This window comes from Mustela erminea, chromosome 19 (genome assembly GCF_009829155.1).
Source record: "Mustela erminea isolate mMusErm1 chromosome 19, mMusErm1.Pri, whole genome shotgun sequence".
NCBI lineage: Eukaryota > Metazoa > Chordata > Mammalia > Carnivora > Mustelidae > Mustela > Mustela erminea.
In genome coordinates, this window is record NC_045632.1 from 9,183,399 (window position 1) to 9,200,672 (window position 17,274).

Here is a 17,274-nt window from a genome sequence, read left to right on the forward strand (position 1 = left end):
CAAGCTACTCCTAAGGCTAGGCAAGGCCTTGCCTGGCTTAGGTGGGAGGGCGAGTACAGTGTCAATGAGGTTTCCAGAATACCGGAGGGAAAGTCAGCTGTGATGCCTCCATCACTGTAATGGAAATTATATAAAACTGGACAGGATTTGGGAAGAAAGGAAGTACAATTTTTCCTTCTAGATTCAGAGTCAGTAGTATTCCTTGGACAGAGGTCCTCTCCCCAGATGAAGAATCCAGGCCAGTGTTTCACCCTGGACCAGTTTCATCTCTTTGCTGGGCTGCTCCATCACTCCTAACAGAAGACTGTGTTCTTTTTAAGTTAGAACATCTACTCAGCTCCCAGACCTGTCCCATCTTTCTTTTCTTCAAATAAACACCAAAACAAAACATCTGTGACTCAAGAAATCTCCACACTTTTACCTAATCAAATGTTTACGTTAAAGTGACCAACTTGGATGATGTCACTTCCCAGAAGGGAAAAGAAGAATAACTTAAAGAACTCTTACTTCTCCAATCGCAAAGGAAGGAGTGATGTCTTTCTATTTAACTACATGGAATTTATAATGCTCCCTGAAGAATTACTCTCACATTTAAATTAAACTTAGAATACCATGTCATTCTATGAAAACTTTTGTTAAAATCTCTATCAAGGTAGGTAAGCAACAGGTTGACAAAGGAATAAGGAAAACAGAGTAGATCCTACAGGAGTAAAACCCAGTTATGTAAGAGAGATTCACATGGGGAGAGTCTCAAACTAAGATACACGAGATATAGAAAGCATAAATTCAATACAATACAGAGAAAACTATTTTTATTATGAATCTAAAATCTCTTTGCTTGCTAGGAAATCACCTGTTCTCAAACTTGGAAATGACCTGGTTTGAACCAAGATTCCCTTTCCTTCTGAAGATATAGGTACACACACATATGTATGTACACGTGCTTCTTCCTACTTAGTTTAGGGACTTCAAAATCTGTCTTTAGCTTAATATGACACATTGCATTCTGTGCAGATCAAAACCCTAAAACTCTGCTTGTATTCTCCATGTTCACAAAACAACAGGAAAAACATACAGGGTAAAATTTTATCAATAGTCCTTGAGAACTGTGTAGCTATGGCTTATCATTATATTTGTAGTGATTTTGTTCAATTAACAATTGTCAGGTAGAACCCCTGGGCATTAGGTGGTGAGCCATGGTTCAGGACAAGAAAAAGAATCTAAAATTTAGGGGTGCCTGGGTGGCTCAGTGGGTTAAAGCCTCTGTCTTTGGCTCAGGTCATGATCCCAGGGTCCTGGGATCCAGCCCCACATTGGGCTTTCTGCTCAGCAGGGAGCCTGCTTCCTCCTCTCCCTCTGCTGACCTCTCTGCCTACTTGTGATCCTGGTCTCTCTGTCAAATAAGTAAATAAAATCTTTTAAAAAAGAAAAAAGAAACTAACATTTACAAAAATCATTCATGACAATCTTTATCAAAATCTTAGCAATAAAAAAATCTTATAATTTTAAAATAGAGAAATACACTCAAAACCATTCTGTGAGATCAGCAGTACCCTGATATCAAAGCAGTATAAACAAAAGATAAAAGACTAGTTTATCTGTTGAAACTTTTGCTACTTGGGCTTTCTTTGGACACCCATCTACATGTACAAAATAGAGTCAAAAGAAAAAACGAATCACACTGAAAATAACTGTCCCCTCTAGAGATCCATCTGCCCCTGAATCCTTTCAGGTCTACTAACAGAGTTAACCACTGAATAACAAGCTTCTCATCAGAAATGGTCCACTTACACAGACAAGTTTATTTTTTTTTAAGATTTTTAAAAAATATATTATTTATTTATTTGACAGGCAGAGATCACAAGTAGGCAGAGAAGCAGGCAGAGAGAGAGGAGGAAGCAGGCTCCCTGCTGAGCAGAGAGCCCGATGTGGTGCTCGATCCCAGTACCTCTGGGATCATGACCTGAGCCAAAGTCAGAGGCTTTAAACCCTTGAGCCACCCAGGCACCCCTTTTTAAAGATTTTATTTATTTATTTGAGAGAGAGAGAGAGAGAGAGAGCAAGCATGAGAGGAGAGAGGTCAGTGGGAGAAGCAGACTCCCTGCTGAGCAGGGAGCTCAATGTGGACTCCATCCTTGGACTCTAGGATCATGACCTGAGCCAAAGACAGTCGCTCAACCAACTGAGCCACATAGTTGCTCAACCAACTGTGACCCCAGACAAGTTTATCTTGATAAACCCAGTGCACTACAGTGAATGTCTTTTCCCTATGATTGCATTAATGTTTTATTTCCTCAAATTACTTCCTTATAAAACTATGGTATATACAGCAGACCACATACGAAGAATGGGAGGATAGATGACATGTTGTAATTAACACATCAAACACCACAAATGAAAATGGACTTCTGAAACAGCATGGCAAATGCACTTCACCTTGTGCAAGAGCTCCTAGAAGAGCAGTAGTGGGATCCCAGCAGTCCCAACAAGAATGGGGCCAGCATAATGTACTCAGCTACTGAAAGATCAAAAAATACCACCAAGAATACTTTACAGGACAAAATTCTTTTCCACACATGTAGAAATGAAGACATTCCCAAGTAAAGACCCCTCTACATTTACCAGTAGATCTGTCCTAAAAGAACCATTAAAGGAGCCCTCTCTAGATGAAATAAAAGGATTCTACCCAGGAATTGCAACCACATGAGGACACAAAGCTCTCTGCTGAACATAAATATGTAGACAACTACACCAACCTGCGTTGTTGTAATGACATACCAGTCACGTTTATTTCTGCTACAGAACTTTGTTTTCCAAAAAGTATAAAAATCAGGGGCACATGGGTGGCTCAGATAAGCCTCTGCCTTCGGCTCAGGTCATGATCTCAGGGTCCTGGGATTAAGCGCCATATCAGGCTCTCTGCTCAGAAGGGAACCTGATTTCCTCCCTCTCTCTCTGCCTGACTCTCTGCCTACTTGTGATCTCTGTCTCTCAAATAAAGTCTTAAAAAAAGTATAAAAATCATTAATGTAGGTCATAAAGTATGCAACATAAAAAAAGAATGTGTGATACTGGTAACAAAGTGGGTGCTGGGGTAGAGACAGGAGAAAGAGCCTTCTATGTACCTGACACAGAGGTTGAAATGGTTTGTTTTACAACAATGCTGTTTTAAGGAATCTCTAAGGTAACAAAAAGGAAAATACTCCCAGAAGACACAAAAGGCAATAAGAAAGGTACAAAGGCATACGCTGGGTATTCATCTTACAATTACAGATAAAATACATCTTTCATATTTCATACCAAAACATGATACAGAAGTATAAAATGTTTGAAAATTACTTTGAATTCAAAACAGACTTCCTCTCATGCAGAGAGAATAAAAATTCACCCACAAATACATGGGGAAATAAATTCTATGTTGATGACAACTCACCTAGACATGGTACAACATTCACTGACTACTCACCAAGGAGACAAAAAGTAGGGGTCACACAGTATGTATGTGTGATACAGAAACACAAGACAAAGACACACAAAATTTACCAGCAAAAAGAATAAAGGTCATGGGGCACCTGGGTGGCTCAGTGGGTTAAGTCTCTGCCTTCAGCTCAGGTCATGATCTCAGGGTCCTGTGATCGAGCCCCACATCGGGCTCTCTGCTCAGTGGGAAGCCTGCTTCTCCCTCTCTCTCTGCCTGCCTCTCTGCCTACTTGTGATCTGTCAAAGAAATAAATAAAATCTTCAGAAAAAAAAAAATGAAGGTCATTCTTTTTTGAGGCATAGTTCGATGGTCTTGAAATATACTGAGCTGAAAATTCTCTTCCTATAACAACATACACAGATAACACCGAATCTACACCTAGCTAATATTGTGTAATGAGCCAGACACAAGCAGCACATTATTAGTATATTACCAAACCAGAATAAGAGAAAACTCAGCCCACAAAATTCTAAATAAAATATTGATGTATGACAGAAAAGGAAAACTTCCATAGAACCATAATTTAAAACTGTGTCCATGTACCCATGAAAAACAAGCATTTGATTGGCATGTCTTCATGGACTATAACATTGTAAAAAATTCCCATTAAAATCAATCATAAAAAGCTGTAAATAAAATTTTTTTGAAAACTTAAGCTTGAAAGAAATGTATTATGTTATAAATATATTATTCCTTCTGCACTGAATGTAAACTTGTAATTCAATGCTGTGAGACAGAATAAACAAATATCTTCATTTCTCAGTAAATAAACACTGTGGAAGCTGAAAAATATGCTGAGACACTGTATATGAAATTAATATTTGGGGTTAAATTCTGATACGTTCTAAGGAAAGTAGAAGAAAAAGCACATGATTAATTTCCCAGAAATGACATCGCATTACTGAAAAGAAAATTTTCCAAATATGGGCATTTGGGGTACCTATGGGGCTCAATTAGTTAAGCAGCTTGGTTCAGTTCAGGTCATGAGCTCAGGGTCCTGGATCCAGGGCTCCCTGCTCAGCAGAGACTTTGTTTCTCCCTCTTCTTTTGCCCTTTCCCTATTCATTTTTTCTCTCTCTGTCTCTAAAACAAATAAAATTTTTCTTGTCTAACTCACTACGTAAAAAGCACATGCACATGTTATAACAGGACATTTGACGTACAAAATATAGAACTAAATCACATAATCAGAAAGTGAAAACAGGGACGCCTGGGTGGCTGAGTTGGTTAAGCAGCTGCCTTCAGCTCATGTCATGATCCTAGTGTCTTGGGATCGAGTCCCACATCAGGCTCCTTGCTTGGCAGGGAGCCTGCTTCTCCCTCTGCCTCTACCTGCCATTCTGTCTGCCTGTGCTCGCTCTTTCTCCCTCTCTGACAAATACATAAATAAAATCTTTAAAAAAAAAAAAAAGAAAAAAAGAAAGTGAAAACACACATGACAAAGTCACAAGAAGTTCACAGAAGACAGAATCATGATGCAATTATTAAATGAGGCAATAAATGAGACCTTATTAAAGGCTACAAGTTCAAATTCTAAATGTGCTAGCTCTCCAACAGCATTTGTTATGTAGAAATTTTAGGAAACAAAGAGAGACATTACACTATTTCATCGCTGAGGAACCAAACTCAAAGAGTGGAAATATCCATATGTTAAAAAAAAGAAAGAAAGAAAGAAAAAGAAAAGAAAAGAAAGAAAGAGTTAAGAAAAAATAACATCTGAAGGGAAATAAAGCTGTACATTTTCCCAATAGGGCAGTGCTTTGTTAACTGATGAGGTTACTGAATCTCAGTTTTGTAGGCCTAAGATTAAAGCCTCTGTAGAGTCTTACAAAGTATTAAGTATATTAAATAATAAGTATTAGAAAGTATAAGCCAGAGAACATTAGAAATCTGTCTCCGGTGTTCTGGAATTTCTGCACCAAACCCCCTGACCTCTTGTCTCATGATGAAAACCAGAATTTACAAAGACTTTAGCGTAGAGGTCCTCAGAAATATGATGACTTCCCCAGGGTCCCCATAGCAATGGAGGGAGAGTAAGGAGGCCTCTGCCTCCAGTTATACGATAATCATATGCTGGATCATCACTGGAGCTGAAGGAGAATCCCTAGAGAATACAAGAGCTTGATAATGTTGGAGAGCAGATGTCTCTCTGGGAGCGAAAGAGAGACAATAAACTGGGCATGTTTCCAACTGACATTCATTCAAGGAGAGCTACTCGAACCACAGCTTAAGGTCAACGTTCCTCCTTCACACTTGAACCTCCTCTCTGTCATCTGCCTCATTCATTCCCACCTACCTGGATGGAAGCCTCCGGACTCCTTTCTCTTCACATTCCAGAGCTGTTTCTCTTGCTCCAAAACCAAGATCAGGTGTGGCGTTGACAGAAGGAGACCTGTTTATGAGGAAAAAGGAAAATGACTATTGCTGCTGATTCTAAATTCCCATGAGTCTTGGGTTCAGTAGAGAAGATGTTGGACAATTCTAGAAAGTGGTTTTCCAAAAGCTGTTGCCCAACAGTCCCCTTAACACACTGTAGGCATTTCCAATGTTCACATCCTGACCTCCACTTTTAAGTAGCAGACACGAAAATCAGAATGGGAAGTTTCAGTCTCAGATGTAAGCAGCACCATTCTATGTCACTTAATGTTGAAAACTGCCACTCATCTTCACAAGCCATGATGTTACCTTGAGGAAGGAGAAGCTGAGGCTGAAAAGGAAACATGAAGATTTGTCTCTCCATCCACAAGCCCCTACTATTTTCCCTTTCTGCCTGCATCTGAAATCCAGTCATTCCAAGAGAAATCTCCCAAGAGGCAATCTTCACAGGAAGCAACAAAACCCTGTGTGGCATTTTGAAAACCTGGAAGGAGTCTTCCTCACCCAATAAATGGAGGAGTTTATAGTTCTCTAACATCATGTCCCTGTACAGTTGCCGCTGAGTGTGGGTCAGGTGGCCCCAGTCCTCCTCAGAGAATTCTATGGCCACATAACTGAAGGTCAGCAGTCCCTGTGATAAATGCCACAGTCACCAAGTGCCCACTGACAAAGTGTGCCCCTAAGATGGTCCCTAAGATGAAGAGGAAGTTAGTGTCACCACCTAGAACCAGATTGGACCTTTTCATCTCCGTGATAAGAGTGTGGGAACAAAGAAAAACCTATGGGGCAGGGGGCTGCCTGGTTGAGAACTTTCACTCCTTTCACTCCCAGAAGTCAACTCTATCAACTACACAGAGGTGACAGCCCTCCTTGTGCAGTATAAAGTGTTGGGATGTGGGAGAGAAGCCAATGGTCAAGAAATTCTAGACATGTTTTGATGTGAAATATTGGGGTTCTGGAGTGAATGATGAAAAAAGGATTGTTGAGATACCCGTGGTACAAACACTGTGGTCCTAATGCAAGGGGAGAGGAATGTGAGCGGTGACTGGTTCTATGCTTTCAGGTTGGGGGGGCGGTTGAGGGATAGCAGGAGGCTCTATGGAATTTGGAAGCAAGTTTCCAGGACCCTCAGGGCCTCCCAGCTGGTGTTTTGATGAGGCCACTCACTGTTTAGTTAACACTTTAGTCAGGAGAACCTCCAGGTGTCTATCAGTGGGCCACAAGCTTGAAGGATGGTTCCCAAGCTACATTTGGGGAATAAAGTTCAAGGAAGTTTCCAAAGCAATTTTCATATGTTAAAGAGGAATTACAAGGTCCTGGAGGTGTGGCTAGTGTCAAGCTAAGGCTGCTTTTTGCATCCAACAAAATATTAACCTTGAGGCAGTTGTGAGTTTCCTGAGGAATGCCTTTCTCAGGTATTTATCAACAGACTGGAAGTTGAAGGAAATTTTTTTTTTTTTTAAGATTTTATTTATTTATCAGAGAGAGAGAGGGGGAGAGAGCGAGCACAGGCAGACAGAATGGCAGGCAGAGGCAGAGGGAGAAGCAGGCTCCCCGCCGAGCAAGGAGCCTGATGTGGGACTCGATCCCAGCATGCTGGGATCATGACCTGAGCCGAAGGCAGCTGCTTAACCAACTGAGCCACCCAGGCGTCCCAGTTGAAGGAAATTTAATTTTATCCACACCACTTTTGACTTTGTTCTCCTCATCAGAAACTACAAGCAAGGGGGACCCATACCATTCAGTTGGTTAAGGGTCTGCCTTCAGCTTAGGTCAGGATCCCAGACTCCTGGGATGGAGGCCTGAGTTGGGCTCCCCACTCACTGGGGAATCTGCTTCTCCCTCTTTCCCTTTCCTCACTCATGTGCTCCCTCTGTCTCTTAGCTGAGAAAATGTGTAAAGAAAAGAAAAAAAAAAGAAGGAAGGAAGGAACCTAAGAAAGAAAGAAACGACAAGCAAGAGAAAGGCAGAAGGAAGAAGTGGACACCTGAAATGCGGTAGTTCCTGCATATTCCTCAGTATCCCATGTTCCTTACAAGTGATAGGAGGGAAAATAGGAACATGACGGGGGAGGATCTGGCAGATAGCACCAAGCCAATAAAAGAAGTTCACATCAGCTGAATGGAAACAAATTTTATAAATACCTAATGCAAATCAAAGTGTGGAGGCCGAGAAAATTAAGGCCATCCCACCTCAAATTTAGCTGATGTGGGAAACAGGGGCAGAAGAAAATCATTAAAATTCCTTACTTACTGACAAGTCCTTGAAACAGACCAAGTGGCTCTCTCCTAGGGACTTAACTGCCCTCACCTTGAGATTTTGCTAAGGACAATCTTAGCCTGACCAACCTCCTACCCCAACAGGTCCCACCAGGATTCTGTAAGTCTACTTTAACAATTCCTTTAGCTCTAAACCTCCAAGATAGGGTCAAGAATCATTCCCAAGTATATGTCCCACTGATATACATCTAAAGGGTCTCACGAGAATATTTTTATTATTGGTAATAAATAACCTTTCTCCCAACAATAGCTAGCCCCTCAAGGTCCTGGAGTCCTTACTTCCAAAAATCCTTGGAGACTTACATCATCCATAATCCCCTTTGTCCTCACCCACCACCGAGTCCACCCCTATTCTGCCTTTAAAAACTCTGACTGTAATCTGGTTCAGGGTCCAAGTTCCTACTCCGTTGTGCTGGGTATACTTGGGCCCAAGCTTAAGCTAGTAAAATAAAGCCTTGTGTGATTGCATCCATGCTTGGTTCCTTGGTGGTCTCTCAGATGCAAAAACTAGGGCATAACAAAAGGACACATCATCACTGGTATTTCCAATGGACTGAAAACAGGATTTCAGAATATAAATCTAATTTTGGAAATACAATAGATACACATAAACAATTCAATCACTATACGATCTGTAGAGGCTGTTTTTAGGCAAGGAGGCTTGAGCAAAGGAGTGGAGGAAGAGCCCCAGTGTCCCCTTGGCTGAGTCCAGACAGGCCCAGCAGGGGACCCACCTCAAAATTCCCAAGACAACCATGTACAGTGAGCAGAAAGGAGCAAGCTTCAGGTTCCCCAGAACTCCTCACCTTCCTTCCCCCAATAAGAAACCCCCACACACTGCACACTGCAAACAAGCTCTGCTGTGTCCTCTTGCCTACTGATCTCTTAGATATTCAGGAAACTTCCACCGCCTTTGTCCTGCCTCAGGGAATTCCATCAGCGCTGCTGGACGGGCTTCCAGCCAATTACGGACCCATGTCTGGGACCCCAAGTGACTGACAGAGACACTACACTGAGACGGCACAGCATCCCTGTGCTAGTAATAGTTAGTTTACACCTTTCTTTTCTTTGAATTTTTAAGATTTATTTTTATTTTCATCTTCTTTTAAGATTCTATTCATAGGGGCACCTGGGTGGCTCAGTCAGTGGGCATCAGCCTTCTGCTCAGGCCAAGATACAAGATCCTGGGACCACCTCCTACATGGTAGGGGGGTGGAGGACTATGATGTGGGGGTGAGGTGGGTGGGGGTGTGTCTTTGCTCAGCAGGTAGCCTTCTCTCTCTGACCATAGCACACCCTACTCATGCTCTCACTCTTTTTCTTATAAATAAAGAAAATCCTTTTTTTTTTTTTTTTTTTAAAGGAGAGAGCCAGATGTGGGGCTCGATCCCAGGACCCGGGGATGATGACCTGAGCTGAAGGCAGAGGCTTTAACCCTCTGAGCCACCCAGGCACCCCAATAAAGAAATTTTTTACAAAGACTGTATATATTTCAACAAGAGCCAAGTGAGAGAGCACAAGTAGGCAGAACAGGAAAGGAAGAGAGAGAAGCAGGATCCCTGCCCACCTGGGAGCCTGATGTGAGGCTGGACCCCAGGATCCTGAGATCATGACCTAAGCTGCAGGCAGAGGCTTAACCCACTGAGCCACTCAGGTGCCACAATAAATAAAATTTTGAAAAAATTATTGTATTTATTCCAGAGAGAGCGCGAGAGAGACCACAAACAGACAGAAAAGTAGAGGAGAGGAAGCAGCAGGATCCCTGCCCACCTGGGAGCAGGATGCGGGGCTGGATCTCAGGTCCCCGGAATCGCGACCTGAACTGGAGGCAGAGAGCCAACTCTTAACCAATGGAACCACCCTCGGTCCCTAAGCTTGATTTATATTTTGGAGAAGATGGAGACCGGTAGGAGAGGGAGAAAGAGAATATCAAGCGGACTCCCCTCTGGGCACAGAGCCAGAAGCAGGGATACAAGTCCAGGACATTGAGATCCTGACCTGAGCTCAACCAACAGTCCAAGCTTAGTCAACAAAGACCCCCAGTCACCCTCCTCTAGTGGATTTTAAGTAGAATATCTTCTTCACGTGCTAAAGATGAAGACACACACACCCTCTTTCTTAGAATGAGAAGTTTCCAAGTTTTCCAGGACTCATACCCACCGAGCTTATATCTGCATTTCCTTACTCCCCAGCTGCATACAGCTGATCGAGAATCTAGACGAACCTGATTCAGAAATGATTCCCCTCCCGGATATCCCAGGATCTCACCTCATCAGCCACAGCAATCTTGGACTCGACACCTTTCCCTCCAGATCCGCCACCAACGGAATTTGTCACTCCACGTGGGACTTTGTTTTTTATTTTTTAAAAGATATTGTTTATTGATTTGACAGACAGAGATACAAGCAGGCAGAGAGGCAGGCAGAGAGGAGGAAGCAGGCTGCCTGCTGAGCAGACACTGAGATCAGGAACTGAGCTGAAGGCAGAGGCTTTAACCCACTGAGCAATCCAGGCGCCCCCTCGAGGGACTTTAAGTCTAAGTGACAACTAATGATGCCCTACTGAAGCCAGGTTGGGGACACAGGACAGAAGGCTCTAAGACATAGAGAAGCATTCTCTATGCAAGACTTAACCGTGATTATCACTTCTGAACAGATCTTAAAAAAAAAAAAAAAAAAAAAAAAAAAACCACAGGTGAACGCAGAAGCGAGAAGCACCCAGATTCGAGGCATCCACATCTGCAGCTTCTAAACGCGATGGTCTGCGGAGAAACAGAGGACACGGCTCTGCAGGGACACCAAGCTCACTTGAGAATGGGCCATTTCTGTCTAAACCTCCACCTCTAGATTTCGTTCTCATGAGAGATCTGTGGGAAATCACAGCTGCATCAGGAGAAAATGCCCTGAAATCCAGCAACAGAGCTCCTTCTCTTCACACCGCTCGCCCGAGGGCAGGACTTGGAGATGCAGAAAAGGCCCAACTTCCCAGTCCTTTGTATCCGGAGCTGCCCAGAAACTGTGAGCTCCTGTGAGGACACCCATCCCTGCATTTTCCTCACCTGCTTTGTGGGGGGGGAGGGGTCCCCTGCCACCGCCACTCACAACTTCAGCGTCAGCATCGGAGCAGCGGGCTGCATGGACCCGACCTTCCCAGATTCACGGAGCAGAGACCCTGTCACCTCTCCTGGACCAAAGCCTCAAAACCACTTTCAGAAAACCACGGAAAGCCCTCGGGCTCCCCCACCACTCCTCACTGAGAATCTCTGGAACCCTTAATTAACACAACAGTGTTGTTTTCGCCCAAACCAACCGACAGAATCTGAGGGGGAGGCCCGCAGAGATCCTTCTTGAAACTCCACAGGTGACTCTGCTGGGAAGGAACTGGGGAGGTGACCAGGACAAGCAGGGGAACCAAGGCTGGGGCTGGGAGCAGAGTTGAGCCCTGCCTTCCCACCATCAGTTTCGGGAGACTGCCTCCTCCCCCCTCTTTCTGCTACACAGAGGAAGACCCCTGACAGACAATGTTCCCATATAAAAGCAAATGTCTCTTGCAAAATAAAGACTTTCAGAGCTTTTCCTTTATCTACCTTTGATTCACAATAAGCGTTCAAAAATAATGCTCAGGCCAAGAGACATTTTCCCTTCAGTAAGAAGGGAGACATATATTCCCCTTCAGTAGGTAAGTGTATCTGTTCTGTTCATAAGGACCTGCCACACCGTTTTCCACCCTGCATACCCTTTTTACCCTCCCATCGGGGATGTATGAGAATTCTAATTCTCAGCATTCTTAAGAAAATTGGATGTTGGGGAGCCTGGGTGGCTCAGTGGGTTAAGCCGCTGCCTTCGGCTCAGGTCATGATCTCAGGGTCCTGGAATCAAGTTCCGAATCCGACTCTCTGCTCAGCGGGGAGCCTGATTCCCTCTCTCTCTCTCTGCCTACCTCTCCGTCTACTTGTGATTTCTGTCAAATAAATAAATAAAATCTTAGAAAAAAAAGAAAATTGGATGTTATACTTTTGTTATTTTTTATTTTTTTTATTTTAGTCATTCCAGAAAACCCTGGGTGGTTGCTCAGTGTAAAGTATGAAGTCCTCTTAAAATAGCTATCTTGGTGACTGAAATGAAAACCACTTGAAAGGCATCAAGTTGGGGCGCCTGGGTGGCTCAGTGGGTTAAGCCGCTGCCTTCGGCTCAGGTCATGATCTCAGGGTCCTGGGATCGAGTCCCACATCGGGCTCTCTGCTCAGCAGGGAGCCTGCTTCCCTCTCTCTCTCTCTCTCTGCCTGCCTCTCCATCTACTTGTGATTTCTCTCTGTAAAATAAATAAATAAAATATTAAAAAAAAAAAAAGGCATCAAGTTGAACAAAGAAAAAAGTAATTAATGCTTCAGTGAGACTCCGATTTCCAACAAGTAACCTTTCTCTTCTCCACAGACCTCCTCAACTCACTTCTCAGCCCTTTCTTTCAGGAACCTGGTTCCACCCTGAGAACATGATGAACAGGCAGCACAGACACAATTCCTCTGGAAATCGGCCATTATCCAGCATTTTCCAACAAACCCTTGGCTCCTTCTCCCAGTGGGCTGCAGGTTTCACAGCCCCGACCTTCTGAAGCCTCCTGGGCTGGCAAAGCAATGAAGCTACCTCTGTCCTTGATCCCCAGCTCTGTCTGAACATTCTATTCTGGGGCTGAAGTGTGGAGGTTCAGTTCACACAACAGAATGAATGTGAGGAGAGGAAAATTTGTTATCCTGTGCTGTTCTCAATGACGTCAGGCAGTTTCACAACAATTAAGTTATTAAGTATGGGAACAAGACAGACACGAGGCTCAAAGAGAAGGTGAGGCTTCTGTGTGACGGTGACTTGAGGAGGAGGAGGTAGGATTTAGAATTTCTAAAGAGATTATATTCACAGGAGAAAGGAAAGAGGAAATATTTTTTTAAAAGATTTTATTTATTTATTTGACAGAGAGATCACAAGTAGACAGAGATGCAGGCAGAGAGAGAGAGAGGAGGAAGCAGGCTTTCTGATCTGAGCCGAAGGCAGAGGCTTCAACCCACTGAGCCACCCAGGTGCCCCGGAAAGATGAAATATTTATCAAAGAATGGTCTGTCCCTCCAGGTAGTCAACTATTTTTTTTTTCTTTTCATAATTTATTTTTACAGTGTTCCATGATTGTTTATGCACCACACCCAGTTCTCCATGCAATCCATGCCCTCCTTAATACCCTCCACCAGTTCACCCAACCCCCCACCCTCTCTCCTCCAAAACCCGCAGTTTCTCAGAGTCCACAGTCTCTCATGTTTCATCTCCCCATCCGATTTCCCCCAACTCACTTCTCCTCTATATCAACCAATGTCCTCCGTGTTATTCCTTATGCTCCACAAATAAGTGAAATCATGTAATTTACTCTCTCTGATTGAATCAGTTCACTCAGCATAATCTCCTCCAGTCCTGACCATGTTGATACAAAACTTGGGTATTCATCTTTCTGATGGAGGCATACTACTCCATTGTATAAATGGACCACATCTTTTTTAACCATTCGTGTGTCGGCTCTTTGCGCACTTTGGGAACTGTAGCCATGGCTGCTATGAACATGGGTGTACAGATGGCCCATATTTTCACTACATCTGTCTCTTTGGGGTAAATACCCAAGAGTGTAATTGCAGGCAGGGGCATAGGGAAGCTCTATTTTTAATTTCTCAAGGAATCTCCACACTGTTTTCCAACATGGCTGCACCAACTTGCATTCCCTCCAACAGTGTAAAAGGAATCTCCTTTCTCCACATCCTCTCCAACTCATGTTGTTTCCTGTCTTGCTAATTTTGGCCATTCTAACTGGTGTAAGGTGGTAACCCAATGTGGTTTTGATTTGAATCTCCCTGATGGTTAATGATGATGAACATTTTTTCATGTGTCTGTTCCAGGTAGGAAAGTCTTTTTTTTTTTTTTGTATGATTTTGTTTATTTGACAGAAAGAGAGAGAACACAAGTATGCAGAGCTGCAGGCACAGCAGGCAGTGAGGGAGGGGGAAGCAGGCTCCCTGCTGAGCAGAGAGCCTGATGCTAGGCTTGATCTCAGGACCCTGGGATCATGACCTAAGCAGAAGGCAGAGGCTGTAACCCACTGAGCCACCCAGGCACCCCTAGGCAATCTTTCTGATACCAACAGTTGTGGTGCCCGGGAGGCTCAGAAGGTTGGGCTTCTGCCTTTGGTTCATGATCCAGGGTCCTGGGATCAAGCCCCATGTCAGGCTCTCTGCTCAACAGGGAGCTTGCCTTCCCTTCTAACTCTGCCTACTAGTGATCTCTCTTTGTCAAATATATAGACAAATTTATAAACAAATATATAGACAAATATATGTCAAATATATAGACAAAATCTCTAAGAAATATTTATATCTGCATATATATATGTGTATACATATATAAAAGATTTTATTTATTTACACGACAGACAGAGATCACAAGTAGGCAAAGAGGCAGGCAGAGAGAGAGGGGAAAGCAAACTCCGTGCTGAGCAGAGAGCCCAATGTGTGCTCGATCCCAGGACCCTGGGATCATGACCTGAGGTGAAGGCAGAGGCTTTAACCCACTGAGCCACCCAGGCACCCTATCTAAGAAATATATTTCACTTGAGAGAATGAGAGAGAGAGAGACACTTGTGGTGCTGGGTGGTGATGGGCAGAGAGAGAGAAATCAACTCACCACTGGGCAGGGAGCCCAATGCAGGGCTCATGACCTGAGCCTAAAACAGACACTTAATGACTGAGCCACCCAGACATCCGAACTACATTCGGATTCTACTACTACATTCATGATGGCACTGAAGAAAGGGAGCAAGGTCCGGCACAGCGGTGAAGCAGTTTCCCTGAAGGATCTCCCAACCACACTGGATCTGACCTTGACTGGGGTTACCTACCTGGGAAATGAGGGAGCAACCACAGCACATGCCCAGCTGATCCAGCCTATTCCACTGTCCAGAAGGCTTCTTCATCTCAAACATCTATTCTACCATGTGACTTATTTTTTTTTTAAAGAATTTTTTATTTGTTTGTTAGGGATAGAGGGAGAGAGGGCAAGCGAGCACAGTCAGACAGAGAGGCAGGCAGAGGCAGAGGGAGATGCAGGCTCCATGCCAGGCAAGGAGCCCGATGTGGGACACGATCCCAGGATGCTGGGATCATGACCTGAGCCAAAGGCAGCTTCTTAGCCAACTGAGCCACCCAGGCGTCCCTACCACGTGACATCATAAAGCTGCCAACATGACTGCATCATCAAACACCCTCCTCCACACCTTGTCAGGGATCTAGGCAGGGATAGTACAGACATCACTGATACCCAACAACATTATTCCTCAGGAAGACACAGCAGGTCAATCGTATCATCAGGAAAAAAGCAGACCTACCCTACTCCTGAGAGACCCGTATTAGTCATCTCTTCTCCTCATGACATGTATTCACCAACTGACACCAACAAGAGCTGCCTGTGTCTTGCAGTGACTAAAGGGAGCCACCTCCCTGGGATAATGACCTGAGCCGAAAGCAGAGGCTTTAACCCACTAAGCCACCGAGGTGCCCTAGTAAACTGTTTTCTAACATACGGTTATGGGTATGCCATGAATGACGTGTTATTCTACGTCTAGTGTTATTCTATTTCAACACGGGAAAGAGTTCCTCACATTTAGTTTTAATAGGTCTTGTCTTTCTCTTGAAGAATGGTAACTTCCTCATATTAAAATTAGACTCAATTCACACAACCCCGTGCTTTATGTCTTAATACCCATTGGCTTTCCATCTGTCTAATCTCAATTAAGCATCTTCTGAAGACACTCTCTCCACAACACAGGCAAAAAAGAGAATGGCTGTGGTTCCTATGTAGCAAAGAAAAAAAAAATGAGGGTGAATACAACTGGAGATCTGGAGATAAGTAGGTCATAAAACAAGTACAAGTTATTTTTCTACATCTAGGAAGTCACGTGGGAAGCTCAGCACAGTTGTCCTACCCTACATGCTAAGTCCTCATCTTAAATTTTTTGTCTCTTCCCTAGGCTACTACATCACTCTAGTTGGGAAATATTTCTCTTTCTTATGGGGTATCTATGACACACATAGGATGGTCATATGTGCATGTGTACCTCACGGACACATGAAAACCACCCTCAATGCAGGACGTGAGGCACATACTTTCATTTGGGGCCATGGGTCAATACTATAGAGTCCCAAGTCTATGTCCAGAATACGCCATTCTGACTAAAACAGATTTAGAGGGAGTCTTCTCTATGGGACATGGGAAGGAAGGTATTGGAAGAAAGGAGTGATGGCGGCTCACTGAGAGAGAGTACAGATGTCGTATAAGACGTTCTATTAACTTGTCCCCCTACAGCGTGCTGACTGGGGAATGCACTAGTGGAAGAGCTCCTGTCAGTACAAGGCCCCGAAAACACTACTGGCTAGACAAAATCAATGCCAAATAGCAGTATCAAGGAGTACACGAGCTAAAAGACCAACAATACGTATTCTCTATGTCACAAAGCTTGGTAGTACACATACAGTAATATCATCCTATTCACAAAGAGGAGAAAATCATAGCATAGACTGGGGAAAAATAATCACATATCCCTTCCACCTTCAGAGTACTGGGAAAATGGTGTCCTAGGTATATTGTTTTACTCCAGTACCAAACACGTGATGGATTCCATCAGCTCCAACAACCTGCAATGAAATAGAACAACACTAGACGTAGAATAACACGTCATTCATGGCATACCCATATCCGTATGTTAGAAAACAGTTTACTGGGGCACCTCGGTGGCTTAGTGGGTTAAAGCCTCTGCTTTCAGCTCAGGTCATTATCCCAGGGTCTTGGGATCCAGCCCCCATTGAGCTCTCTGTTGCACCGGGAGCCTGCTCCTCCTCTCTCAATCTGCCTGCCTCTCTGCCTACTTGTGATCACTTTTTGTCAACAAAATAAAGAAAATCTTTTTTTCCCAAGATTTTATTTATTTATTTGACAGAGAGAGATCACAAGTAGACAGTGAGGCAGGCAGAGAGAGAGGAGGAAGCAGGCTCCCTGCTGAGCAGAGAGCCCGATGTGGGACTCGATCCCAGGACCCTGAGATCATAACCTGAGCTGA

General features: G+C 43.8%; 1 protein-coding gene across 1 annotated transcript in view; it reads right to left on the minus strand.

Annotated features, from left to right (window-relative positions):
• Positions 1-17,274, minus strand: part of LOC116579132 (zinc finger protein 11-like) — a 1,039,038-nt gene that overhangs the window by 942,123 nt on the left and 79,641 nt on the right.